This window comes from Heteronotia binoei, chromosome 20, assembly GCF_032191835.1.
Source record: "Heteronotia binoei isolate CCM8104 ecotype False Entrance Well chromosome 20, APGP_CSIRO_Hbin_v1, whole genome shotgun sequence".
Lineage (NCBI taxonomy): Eukaryota > Metazoa > Chordata > Lepidosauria > Squamata > Gekkonidae > Heteronotia > Heteronotia binoei.
The window spans coordinates 17,725,339-17,738,322 of NC_083242.1; the positions used below are offsets into that span (position 1 = coordinate 17,725,339).

General features: G+C 48.6%; 1 protein-coding gene and 1 non-coding gene across 2 annotated transcripts in view; both read right to left on the bottom strand.

Annotated features, from left to right (window-relative positions):
- The window catches only part of SHISA9 (shisa family member 9), a 459,802-nt gene that overhangs the window by 8,185 nt on the left and 438,633 nt on the right, over window positions 1–12,984 (bottom strand).
- On the bottom strand, window positions 8,522–8,592 carry TRNAL-AAG (transfer RNA leucine (anticodon AAG)). The gene has a single exon. It is a non-coding gene; the product is annotated as a tRNA-Leu (tRNA).

The following is a 12,984-nucleotide window of genomic DNA, read 5'->3' on the forward strand; positions in this document are numbered from 1 at the left end:
ACCAAATGGGGGAGGGGGGACACACTCTCCCATTATAATGTATACCAGGGGTGGTCAAACTGTGGCTCGGGAGCCACATGTGACTCTTTCACATATATTGTGGGCAATCTTCCCTCTAAGCTGCAGAGTCTTGTGAGCAAAAATTCTACTTTGTGAGCTACTGGCACTAAGGTTGTTGTGAGCTACTGGCATTAAAGTTGTGCGCTGCTGCATAAATTATTGTGTTTTAGGGTCATTTTTCCTAAGACAAAAATGTGTGAGCTGGAGGCTAAAAATCTGGGAGCTAGCTCACACTAACTCAGCTTACAGGGAACACTGGTTGTGGGGCTCTCAAAGCTCTCAAATCTCAAAGGGATTTCTCTCTTTTGACCCCTTCTCCATGTCAAGCGAGCTGATGGGGGGGGGGGGTCTTGGAGCACGCATTGAAAGTTTCTTTCTTTCCATCTCTCCCTCCCCCCAATCTATTTCCTTCATTCCTTTCCCTCGCATTCATGTCTTGCAGCTCTCAAACATCTGATTTTATTCTATGTGGCTCTCACGTTAAACAAGTTTGACTACCCCCCTGATGTAGACAATAAATACACCACATTTGGGTGGGTTCCTACCTGGATACTAACAACCCAAATCCGCTGAGCTGCCATTTCTGCTTTTCAGCCATGCTCTGAGACCATGGGATGCAATGGCAATTGATACCACTGCCATTTTATTGCTGTGATTTTTACAAACTTGACTTTATTATTGTTGTGTATGTGAAGGCCTGCCAAGACGTGTTGGGTGGAAGCTCTTGCCTGGCTCATTGGAGCTATAGGACTGAGCTTGTGTCAAGCATGGCTAATTCTGATCAATAACTGATGGTTTTAGGGCCTGATTAAAAGCAGACCTGGGTAAGATCCCAGGGAACTAAATGTTGTTAGTTTATTATTCTTTCCTCGGTCCTCTCTTGCTTTATGACTGTTAATTAGAGGGAACAAAGCAATCAGCACCTTCCCATCAATTCTCCTCCAGGAGGATGAGCCATCTGGGCATTGCAAGACTGAATGCCTGATAACGCCCTGGGAATGTATGTAGTTTTGATATTCTATGTGTGAACGTTCCCCTGCTTCCCCTTCCTGTAGGAATCCCTTTGAAGTGTATCTTAAAAGTTGTGTATCAATGTATTGGTTTCATTCTTCTCAAGCAACGGCTTGAGCCAAAGTATCAGTCTATCAATAAACGTAGTCTTTGTATCAACTTCAACTCGTCATTGAACCCGCATGCTTGACATTTTGAGAAGAATCCTTTTTGAAGTTTAACTACCCTGGCCACTTTATAACCGAATGGCTGAAAAGATTCCAGGAGGCGGTGAGTTTCACGAACCTGAAGATGGGATGCCCATACCATGGCATGTGCTGGATGCCCGGAGAGGACCAGGCTCGCCTCTCCAGATCCAACAGCTCCTGGTCACACCTCGGCAGTGGCAATCGTGGACCTCCACCACCATGATGGACGAGGCCCCGGTACGGAGAGAGGCCATCCTAACTAGACACATGAGACGGGTGAAGATGGCCAATGAAGGGGGTGATAATCCGGGACTGGTGGAGCTGGAGGAGATCAATACCATCATGGTCGTTCCCCTGCCAGACGGCGATCCCGATCCAGGGGAGAGGGATCCGGAGGCCCTGGCCCCGGAGGAGGAAGATGAGGTGGCCCACATGTTCCATGTGATGATGTGCAAGGAGGTGGAGGACGTGGCCAAGGGACTGAGGGACGAGATGCAGGCGATGACCACTTCGATGGCGGGGGACATCACCAAGCAAATCAACCGAGCCGTGGGACTGCCCGGGCCCCGGAGGGTTCACCCACCCCCTCCGGGCAGGCCGCTGGCAGCCCTGGTGGCACCGGTCGCTCCACCACCTGTGGGGCTGGCACCTAGACTGGCGGCACCTCCGGCGCCCAGAGAAGGGAGCCGTGGGCGGGAGTTGGAGGCCACATTCGATGGGGACCCAGAGGAGGTGGAATACTTCATGATCCAGGCCAACAGCTACATGCACTACTGGGGAAACACGTTCCCCGATAAATTCAGTCGAGTGGACTACCCGGGATTGAAACTGAAGGGGGCCGCCAAAAGGTGGTACGTGAGCCTGTATGAAGCCATGAGCCCGGAACTGGACTATGTCGCTACGTTCCTCCAGGCTTTGATGGCCCAGTACGAAGACCCATTCCAAGAGAATGTATGTAGTTTTGATATTCTATGTGTGAACGCTCCCCTGCTTCCCCTCCCCGTAGGAATCCCTTTGAAGTGTATCTTAAAAGTTGTGCATCAATGTATTGGTTTCATTCTTCTCAAGCAACGGCTTGAGCCGAAGTATCGGTCTATCAATAAACGTAGTCTTTGTATCAACTTTGACTCGTCATTGAACCCGCATGCTTGACAGCTTGAGAGGATCCTAGGCTCTTAAGCTTGAGAGGATCCTAGGCTCTTAAGTTTGCCAAGTCCCTCATGGCCTCCGGCGGGGGACTGTTTTCGCACGCGCAAAGTGATGTCATCGTGCCAGTGACATTGTGTGCCAGCTGCTCTATGAGCATTGGGGAAAACGCTATGGTTTTCCTGGACGCTCTAGCAATTTAGGAGGGAAAACTCCATGGTGCCATATGGTTTTCATATGGCACCATAGAGTTTTCACCCCAAATTGCTAGAGCGTCTGGGAAAACCATAGAGTTTTCCCCAACACTCATAGAGCGCTTGGCACACACCATCACTGGCATGATGACATCACTTCCGAGTGACATCATCATGCTGGCGCCATAAGGGGAGGATCCTCCCGCCAGCCCAATGTGGGCCGGCGTGTTGGGAACCTCCAGGGCAGGAGAACTTGGTAGCCCTATAGACTCTGCCAATGAGGATGCATATTCTAATGAAGGATTCAAAAAGGGCACAATCACAGTTGAGTTTCTGCTTCTTCAGCGCTGGGTTTTTCCTGCCCCAAATGTACATATTGTTACCAATTCTGATGCTTGGCAGTAGTTTGTAGTCACCAGGGGTCATTTTGTAGGGAAAAGAAGCTGCAGGAGCTCAGTAGCAGATTTCATTTGCATATGCCCCAGGATCTATGTGCAGCAGAGAGAGAACTCCCTACTGCAGGGGTGGGCCAATGGTAGCTCTCCAGATGTTTTTTGCCTACAACTCCCATCAACCCCAGCCAGCATGGCCAATGACTGGGGCTGATGGGAGTTGTAGGCAAAAAAAAATATCTGGAAAGCTATCATTGGCCACCCCTGCCCTACTGCATGCAGACCCTGGCTGGAGGTTCAGGGCCTGTGCTCTTGTGAGCTCCTGCTGAATTCAAGACCCTGGTAGTCACTTAGTAGAGATGCTGAATCATTAATAAAGAGCTCTAATCACTACGAAAGAGCCTCCTCATGCATCGAACCCAGTATTTAATAATTATTCATTTGATTTAACGAATCACCCCATCCCAGCTAGCCTTGGGCGATTTACAGCATTGAACAATAAATACAGACATATAAAAACCAGTAAAACCAATTAACTAAAATTGATTTTAGCTGCTTATTAAAGCAAACACCACTACTTGGTAAATAATTACTCCGTTTACCTAGGCTATTATGCCAGCAGGCCTATGGAATTTTAGGCCCTCGCCCAGCTATCAGGGCTTTTTTTGTAGCAGGAACTCCTTTGCATATCAGCCCCCACACCCCTGATGTAGCCAATCTTCCTGGAGTTTATAGTAGGCCCTGTATGAAGAGCCCTGTAAGCTCTTGAAGGATTGGCTAAATCAAGGGGGTGTGACCTAATATGCAAAGAAGTTCCTGCTGCAAAAAAAGCCCTGCCAACAATCATGAGTGATATATTTTGTGGCATAACTATGCTTTATACTCTGCCATTTAGTTTTTAAGAAGGCTCTTAACCTCGAAGTGTGATGGAACTTGGTTTTGTATCATTCTCCCAGTGATGATAGTAATGTTTTGGCTTTAGTTTGCATTGTTTTCCCCTCCTGCATGTTTTCAGTGTTTTGTGTCTTGCTTCTAGCAAGTTGCTTTATGGCATGTTTAAAGCAATTTTCAACACCAGAAGCCAGCCGAAACAGGCTGCTTTCATTTACAGCTAGTTTGCTACAGAGTTGACTTGAAGGAACTCCTGGCTCCCTATTCAAGCTGTACTTAGATAAGGATCTGTTCTGTATACACATCCTGAACTTTATAAATAGATTCTCTTCTCTCTCTCTTTTTTTTTGGCAGAGTTTTACACAAACAAAAATCATAGTACTATCATAGTTGCAAGCATATCAACTGAAGATATGAAGTTGCCTTCCATCAACTTAGCTCATTGGTCTGTCTAGCTGAGTACTATCTGGAGGGCTTTTTTGCAGATTAAACCACATCCCCTGACATCACCATTGTTTCACACGGGTTTTTGTAGAAATAGCCCAGCAGGAACTCATTTGCATATTAGGCCACACCCCCTGACATCATCATTGTTTCACGTGGGGATTTTTGTAGAAATAGCCCAGCAATAAATCATTTGCATATTAGGCCACATCCCCTGACATCATCACTGTTTCTCCCACACCCCCTGACATCATCATTGTTAGCTGAGTACTATCTGGAGGGCTTTTTTGGTAGAAATAGCACAGCAGGAACTCATTTGCAGATTAAGCCACACCCCCTGACATCACCATTGTTTCACACAGGGCTTTTTAATAGAAATAGCCCAGCAGGAACTCATTTGAATATTGGGCCACACACCCTGACATCATCATTGTTTCTCCCACACCCCCTGACATCATCATTGTTAGCTGAGTAGTATCTGGAGGGCTTTTTTGTAGAAATAGCACAGCAGGAACTCATTTGCAGATTAGGCCACACCCCCTGACATCATTGTTTTTCATAGGGCTTTTTGTAGAAATAGCCCAGCAAGAACTCATTTGCGTATTAGGCCACACCCCCTGACATCATTGTTTCTCACAGGGCTTTTTTGAAGAAAAAGTCCAGCAGGGACTCATTCGCATATTAGGCCACACACCCAGACATCACCATTGTTTCCCATAAGGCTTTTTTTGTAGAAATAGCCCATTAGGCCACACCCCTGATGTCACTACTCTTTTACACAGGGATTTTTTGTAGAAAAAGCCCAGCAGGAACTCGTTTGCATATTAGGCCACACCCCCTGATGCCAAGCCAGCCGGAACTGCGTTCCTGCTCAAAAAAAGCCCTGACTGTCTGTCTTTGCTGCTCATGGCTCTGCACAAGATCTTTTCCAACATTTTCTACCTTAGGGTTGCCATGTCACAAGGACGTGCTGGCAGTAGGGTTGCCAATCCCCAGGTGGGGGCAGGGGATCCCCAGGTCTGGAGACCCTCCCCCTGCTTCAGGGTTGTCAGAAAGCGGGGGGAGGGGAGGGAAATGTCTGCTGGGAACTCTATTATTCCCTATGGAGATTTATTCCCATAGAAAATCATGGAGAATTGATCCATGGGTATCTGGGGTTCTGGGGGGGCTGTTTTTTGGGGTAGAGGCACCAAATTTTCAGTATAGCATCTAGTGCCTCTCCCCAAAATACCCCCCAAGTTTCAAAAAGATTGGATCAGGGCATCCAATTCTATGAGCCCCAAAAGAAGGTGCCCCTATCCTTCACTATTTCCTATGGAAGGAAGGCATTGAAAAGGTGCGCCGTCCCTTTAAATGTGATGGCCAGAACTCCCTTTGGAGTCACAGCCTTGATCTTGGCTCCACCCCTAATATCTCCTGGCCCCACCCCCAAAGTCTCCTGGCTCCACCCCCAAAGTCCCCAGATATTTCTTGAATTGGACTTGGCAACCCTAGCTGGCAGGAGGGTGGGAGGGAGCCTTCTGGGAACGGAATAGGCCTCCACCCCCATTTAGCAATGTTGCTTGGCAGTGCTCTGGTTTGAAGACAAAATTCTATGGTAAAATTACCCTCAAACCATAGTTTTGCTAAAAGCCAAAGCACTGATGTGCAACATCCTGGACATGATGAAGTCACGTTAGGATTCCCAAGTTCCTGCTGGCGGCAGGGGTTCCCCCCATTTCGGGGCCTACAACCTGCCATCCCATAATGGGCTGGAGGGGAAGCCCCATCCTGAAGAGGTCTGGTGCACCGTGACATGCCTGGCATGAAGACATCACCCAGAAGTGACATTATTGCGCCAGGCACATTGCACATGTCATGCTCTAGCAATCAGGTAAAAACTCTATGGCACCAAAGAGTTTTTTACTTGGCAACCCTATGTCACTTCCATGTGATGTCATGTGATGGAGGGTGGGGGTTTCCCCATTGGCCAGCTGGCTGGCGGGGGGGGGGGCGCAGAAGCTGCCCAAAGTGGGGGATTGCCTGTCTCTGCCTTGGGGAATGAGAACTCTACTGTAACTAGAGATTTTGAGGACTAAACATGGAACCTCCAGCATACAAAGCCAGTAACCATTGAGCTGTATATCCTCCCTTTGCTTTTTTGGTCATGTTTTATCAGTGCTCATGCACACATCGGTAACACAGTGGGCGTTTTCGCACTGACCTTTTACTGGCGCGACCACCCTCCTCACGCCGGCAGATCTGCAGGGATTTCGCACCAGAAGCGCCGGCGCAGCCAAAAGAGCCGGCTACTTCCGTCGCGAAACCCGCTCAAATGTTTTCCTGCTTCTTGGCGGTTTCCGTTTGAGCTGGTTTCGCGACGGAAGTTGCCGGCTCTTTTGGCTGCGCCGGCGCTTCTGGTGCGAAATCCCTGCAGATCCGCCGGCGTGAGGAGGGTGGTCGCGCCAGTAAAAGGTCAGTGCGAAATCAGCCAGTGTGTGTGTGTGTGGGGGGGAGATGCAAATGAGTGAAGGTGTAGCAACATGCACAGGTGCAGAGTGCTGTACAAAAAGTGGAAATGAAAAACAAACAAATAAAGTGGGGAAAAAACCCTCCCAAACCAACAGAGAATTGTTAACTGATGGTTTGGAGCCAAGAACAGGAAATTCAGAAATCCAAAACATGGAGTGAAACACTGATGAGGTTTGGAAGCATATTACGATTAAATGCAAAGGCCAAAAATGTGTTCTAATGCAAGTTTGTTACAGGAAGCAAATACCTGTTTAAGAAATGCTGGGGGTGGGGTGGACCAGCATTCTTTTTCTTATTAAGATAGAAGTAGCCAGTCCTGTTGCTCGTTTTGTGGTGGCTGGATGTTGCCGTCTCCATCCATAAATGATGCAGTGCAGAAAGCATGGCATTGTACACTGTCCATGGCTAACTAATAACGCTGCTTATAGGGTACTTTTGAGGATAAAAATGGAAGACTAGGTGCTGCTCTGAGCATCCGGAAGCAAGGCATGAAACAGAATGTGGTCGTAAAAAACCCCAAACCCATGCAATAATAAAATGAAGGTTTTGAAAACAGAAAAGAAAAACCCAGTTCAGATGTTCCAATGGCTGGATCTTCTATTCCCCCACTCCCATTGCTCTACCTTAATCTGTTTTTATGGTACCTAAATGTAAATGATGCCTAAATCTGCTTTGGACTGAAAGTACAGACAGAAAACCCTCATTACTGCCCACTTCCCCCTCCCCCCAACCCCTATTCAACTATTAAGGCTTTGTACAACTGTAACTTGTAAAAGTCTGAAAGCTAGCCTGGCAAATCCAATTTTCCACTTCCTTGAAAAAAGAGCTTTAAAAAAAAAACCCTAGCTAAATAAAAACACAATAAAAAAACAAGCAGAATCAGTCGTCAAGACTGTCGGTGTTCTTACATGCCACATTTTTATGCACTCTCCAAATTGCACTTGTCATCGGGGAAGGGGGAGGGGAAGAATTTCAGAATATGAAAGAACTGCCAGGGATTGCATATGAGGTTGCCTTATACCACATCAGAGCATCAGCCTGTCAAGTCTGACAGGCAGCACTCTGCAGGGTCTGAGGCAGAGTCTTTCACACCACCCATTACCTGACCCCAGGGTTGGCTCAAGCATTTGAGAATGATAAGTCAGAAAGCGGCTGAGTTAATGCATTCTTGCCTTGTGACCAACCACATCTTAGAAGCAGAAATCTCAGAAGAAGACTATAGATTTATATCTCACTCTTCTCTCTGAATCAGAGTCTCAGAGCAGCTCACAATCTCCTTTATCTTTCTCCCCCACAACAGACACCCTGTGAGGTAGGTGGGGCTGAGAGAGCTCTCACAGAAGCTTCCCTTTCAAGGACAATTCCTGTGAGAGCTATGGCTGACCCAAGACCATTCCAGCAGCTGCAGGAAGGAACTTTGTTCCCTGACAAACTTTGGCAGGAATAGAAGGAGGAGGAGAGTTTTTCACTACCCAAAGGAGTCCTGGAGCAGCTTACAATCACCTTCTCTTCCTTTCCCCACAACAGACACCCTTGAACATATGAACATATGAAGCTGCCTTCTACTGAATCAGACCCTTGGTCCATCAAAGCCCGTATTGTCTACTCAGACTGGCAGCAGCTCTCCAGGGTCTCAAGCTGAGGTTTCTCATGCCTACTCGTCTGGACCCTTTTTTTTTTTAGTTGGAGATGCCAGGGATTGAACCTGGGACCTTCTGCTTCTTAAGCAGATGCTCTACCACTGAGCCACGGTCCCTACCTTTGTGAGGTAGGTGGGGCTGAGAGACCTCTGAGAGAGAGCTGTGACTGGCCCAAGGTCACCCAGCTGGCTACATGTGAAGGGGTGGGGAATCAAACCCAGTTCTTCAGATCAGAGTCTGAGGCTCTTAACCACTACACCACGTTGCCTGTTCTCCCGACTAACTTGAGGTGACAATGAACGTCACAAACTAAAGTGGAGATACAGATTCTGTTATCTCCAGTTCAACATTCTGTCCATGATACCACACTGAATTCCTATCGGGTCACCAAATGGCTGGCATCACCTTGCGAAGAAACCCCAGAATATAAAAGAAATGGTGCAAGATACATATTGGGGAAAGCAGGCAACAATCAATGCCACAGTTGCAGTTGCTTGCAATTAATGCAGTTGCAAGCAGGCAAGAATCAATGCATGAAAAATGCATGAAACACTCCCCTCCAAACCCACTTCTTTTAACCTCCAATGTGACCAAAAATTAGCATTACCATAGTTATTGTTATAAGTCAGCCAGGGCTCAGTGGTTGTGAGAACTCCTTAGGAGAAGAGGACTCCTCAACAGAACAGGAGCCCCACATAGCCAACCTTGAGCTAACAGAAGCTGAATAGAAGGAAAATGAGCTGCAGGCTTGTCAGGATTCACAGCCAACAGCTGGTGCAGAGCCACCAACATCTTCCAGCCCTGATTCAGCAGGTAATCCTCGATTGGCCATTTCTGGCCCACCAGTGTCACCTACACCTTTAAAGCACCGCAGACAAAGGCTGAGAATAGAGCTACAGACAAGACAGCAAAGTGCACACCTCCTGGCCCAATGCCAGCTGCTTGCTGATAATGAAGATGAGTAGTTGCATAGATGTGGGGTTACAAAACCAGCCAAGAGAAGCTGTTAGGCATCGATGCAATGTGTACAATAGACTCCAATCCACTGATTTTGCCTTGCCTGGCTTTAGAACCTCTGACCTTGGACTAAATGACTTTGCCTTGAGTGACTTCCGGCACCTGATACTCAGAGCCTGCAAGCCAGTACAGTTATAAAGTTTGGTTCCAAAGTGAAGGACACAAGCCTTCTTGTTCACTGTAGCAATACTTCGATAGGGTTAAACATAATTGTGTTTTTCCCCTGCAAAACATTTTCTTCTGCTGGCTGGGGAAGGTGTTGATTGCGGTCTGCTAAAGGAAAGGGCTATCTGTCTCAGTCACAATTGTGACAGAAGGAACTTGGGCAGGAGCAGAATACGAGAAAAATCATGGAGTGCTACCGAACCATTTCATCTACATTCATTACTAAGCGCTAACATAATACCATGCCACTCCAGACAGTTCTCAACATATTCACTTGAGTTGTTTTATTTATTTATTACCTTTAATTTATACCCCGCCCTCTCCGCAAGCAGACTCAGGGCGGCTAACAATCAGTTTCAAATTTCAGACAATAAATCTCTCTCTCTCTCTCTCGGCTTGGCTTCGCGAACGAAGATTTAAGAAGGGTGCAATAGTCCACGTTTGCTGCAGGCTCGCTGGTGGCTGACAAGACCAATGTGGGACAGGCAGGTCCGGCCACAGCGGCTGCAGGGAAAAGTCTGATTTAGGGTTGGTCCTGTAGCAGTGCGATTCTTCCTCAATCTCCTTTTGTCCTCAAGACCAGCTATGCGTGCGTTCTCAAAGGAAGAGACAGCCTGGTGGATGGTGTGCCTCCATGCTTTGCGATCTGAGGCTAGGTCAGACCACTGGTGATGGTTGATGTGACAGGTGATAAGGGATTTCTTCAAGGAGTCCTTGTACCTCTTCTTTGGTGCCTCTCTATTTCGATGGCCGGTGGAGAGTTCGCCATACAGGGCAATCTTGGGAAGGCGGTGGTTTTCCATCCTAGAAATATGCCCTGCCCAGCGCAGCTGCGTCTTCAACAGCAGTGCCTCGATGCTGGTAACCTCCGCCCGCTTGAGGACTTCAGTGTTGGTCACAAAGTCACTCCAGTGGATGTTGAGGATGGTGCGAAGGCAGCGCTGATGAAAGCGCTCAAGGAGTCGCAGGTGATGACGGTATAAAACCCACGATTCGGAGCCGTAGATGAGGGTTGTCATCACAACCGCTTTGTAAACATTGATCTTTGTGCCTTTTTTCAGATGCTTGTTGCTCCACGCTCTTTTGTGCAGTCGGCCAAAGGCACGGTTTGCCTTTGCCAGCCTGTTGTCAATCTCCTTGTCGATCTTGGCATCTGAGGAGATGATGCACCCCAGGTAGCTGAACTGCTGGACTGTCTTCAGAACTGATTCACCCACAGTGATGCAGGGAGGGTGATAATCTTCCTGGGGTGCAGGCTGGTGGAGAACTTCTGTATTCTTCAGACTAACTTCTAGGCCGAATAGCTTGGCAGCCTCTGCAAAGCAGGACGTCATATGCTGCAGAGCTGATACCGAGTGGGAGACGAGTGCAGCATCATCAGCAAACAGTAGCTCTCGGATGAGTTTTTTCATTGTCTTGGAGTGTGCCTTTAGTCGCCTCAGGTTGAACAGGCTGCCATCGGTGCGATAGCGGATGTAGACACCATCGTCCTCATCTAGATCTACTGCGGCTCTTTGAAGCATCATGCTAAAGAAGATCGTAAAGAGAGTTGGCGCGAGAACGCAGCCTTGCTTTACACCTGTGCCTATTGGGAAGGGCTCCGAGAGGTCGTTGCAGTGTCTGACTTGGCCTCGCTGGTCTTCGTGTAGCTGGATGATCATGCTGAGGAACCTTGGGGGACATCCTAAACGTTCCAAGATTTGCCACAGGCCTTTCCTGCTAACGGTATCGAAAGCTTTGGTAAGGTCGACAAAAGTCACATACAGAGCCTTGTTCTGTTCCCTGCATTTCTCTTGGAGCTGCCTGAGAACAAATACCATGTCGGTGGTGCTCCTGTTAGCTCTGAAGCCGCACTGGCTCTCTGGGAGGAGTTCTTCTGCAATGGTGGGCACCAGTCTGTTCAGGAGTATTCTGGCAAGGATTTTGCCTGCGATGGAGAGCAGGGTTATCCCCCGGTAGTTGGAGCAGTCTGACTTTTCCCCTTTGTTCTTGTATAGGGTGATGATGATTGCATCGCGAAAGTCCTGTGGTAATTTGCCTTGTTCCCAGCAGGTGACAAGTACTTTGTGAAGTGAGCTATGTAGTACTGTGCCCCCATGCTTCCAGATCTCTGGTGGAATTCCATCAACTCCTGCTGCCTTGCCACTTTTCAGTTGCTTGATGGCTTTAACAGTCTCTTTGTCACGGCTGGGGCCGGGTCAGGCAAAGTCCAGAGGCAGTCCGAGGTCTGTAGCCAGTAAGCAGGAGGGTCTGAGGCGCCAAATCCGAATCAGTGTACAAGTATCGCAGGTCCGAGGTCCAGAAGCCGAGGTCAGGGAGTCCAGAAGTCAAAAGCCAAAGTCAGGGAGTCAGGAACCAAAGACAAGCCGGAGTGGATGCTAGGATATCAGGGAGATGACTAGTTGCTTCCACAAAGCCTCCTCCCAAAGCCCACAGCTATATAGCCCTCTGCTGGCTGTTGCCCGTTTGGGCTAATTGCTGGCTCAGGGAGGCAGCCAGGATCCTGTCATAACTCAAGCATCCTTGCTCTTAGGAGGGCCAGAATCCTCTCAGAACTCAGGGCTCAGGGAGCGTCTTGCTTGTGAGCGTGCCGCCCTCCTCCGATCCCTGAGGTCCTGCCGGAGGCGGTCACGCACACGAGCCACCCGAGAGGGCGAGGCAGGGGGGCTGGGATCTTCTCCAGCAGGAGGCAGGGGCACTGGTGCAGGTGGCAGGGGCACAGTTTCCTCGTCAGACTCAACTTCCTCTGCAGGGTCCCCAGCACCCATGACACTCTTCTAGGGTGGGGATCTCATCCAACTCTGTTTTCACCGGTTGAAGTGGGGTGAGGTGGATTGCTGAATCTTGAACTACGCGGTTGGCACTGAAGAGAACCTGAAAATACTCCGACCACCGGTTCAGTATGGATGCCTTGTCTGTGAGGAGCACTTGGCCGTCTGCACTATGCAAGGGACTCTGAGCCTGATATGATGGACCATATACTGCCTTCAGGGCTTCGTAGAACCCTCTTAAATCGCCAGTGTCTGCACACAGCTGGGTTCTCTCTGCAAGCTTGGTCCACCACTCGTTCTGAATGTCTCGAAGCTTGCGCTGGAGGTTGCTACATGCAGCGCGAAAGGTTGCTTTTTTCCCAGGACAGGAGGGCTGAGCAAGATGTGCTTGGTAGGCAGATCTCTTTTTCGCCAGTAATTCTTGGATCTCTTGATTGTTCTCATCAAACCAGTCCTTGTTCTTCCTTGTGGAGAACCCGAGGACTTCTTCAGAGATCTGCAGGACGGTAGTTTTTAGGTGTTCCCAGAGTGCTTCTGGAGAAGGGTCTGTGGGG